We start from the raw sequence: 888 nt of genomic DNA, 5'->3' as shown, positions 1-888 counted from the left end.
AGTGTTGAAGTGACACTGAAGCGGTGATGAAGTTAATGAGATAATTAAATGAGGATTGAGCATTAGTGATGAACACCTGTTAACAAGCAGAATCACTGAAGGAAAGAGAAACAAGAGCAGAGAAACACAACTTACAGCCAAAGCCAAAGATGAAATCAACTGAAAATAAAACACATTAAATTTATCAAGATCTCAGCAGAGGAGGATTAAACAGCTCCACAAACAGCATCACCAGCTTCTTATTACTAACCAGTGTGACTTTATTTCTGTCATATGTGTACAAAGGCTCTTGTTCAGATTTTAGGTGTTGTACTTTCATTTGAAGTCACCATAATGGTGATCAGTGTTTGCTTTAGTTGGGCTCTCGAACCTTGCCTTTTTAAAAATAGTTTTCTTTAGTTACTTAAATTAGCTGTATATATTTAACACAGTTTTTATAGCAAGAAAAGCCAAAAGAACCTATGATCAGATAAAACTGGTGTTTGTGATGTCAAGACCATCATGAACTAGTCTAATTCACTGATCTCACCTAATGTTTAATCTCTTATTAAGTGTGTAACATATAACTAATACTCTTGAGCTGCACCACTGATACTACCGCAATCATTGTGAAACATTCCTAAGCACAATATGCACAAATAAAAGCTTTGAACTATGGCAGAACTTAAACACACACAGACATCAACAGTCAGCCTATGAATCTCAAGATTGGTGACAATAAAAAAAAAATTTTCATTCTGCAATGCATGCTGGGAGTTTTGTACTGGCACCCAGCATGCATGTTTTTTTTTATTAATAATAGTCACCGTTGTTGAGATTCATGTGCTGATTCTTAATGTCTGTGTGTGTCTAAATGGTACTGTAGCTCTAAAGGTTTTGTGCATAAAA

General features: G+C 35.0%; 1 long non-coding RNA gene across 1 annotated transcript in view; it reads right to left on the bottom strand.

Moving 5' to 3' along the window:
• Positions 1 to 607: 607 nt before the first annotated feature.
• The window catches only part of LOC107720958 (uncharacterized), a 10,084-nt gene continuing 9,803 nt past the window's right edge, over positions 608 to 888 (bottom strand). Inside the window, exon 3 of the long non-coding RNA XR_001637665.1 lies at positions 608 to 619. This is a non-coding gene — a long non-coding RNA (uncharacterized LOC107720958). The remainder of the gene's footprint in view (positions 620 to 888) is intronic.

The sequence above is a fragment of the Sinocyclocheilus rhinocerous genome, unplaced genomic scaffold (assembly GCF_001515625.1).
Source record: "Sinocyclocheilus rhinocerous isolate Xijiao unplaced genomic scaffold, SAMN03320098_v1.1 scaffold2256, whole genome shotgun sequence".
NCBI classification, from domain to species: domain Eukaryota; kingdom Metazoa; phylum Chordata; class Actinopteri; order Cypriniformes; family Cyprinidae; genus Sinocyclocheilus; species Sinocyclocheilus rhinocerous.
Note: the sequence above shows the minus strand (reverse complement) of the source record. Positions and strands in the feature narration are given on the sequence as shown.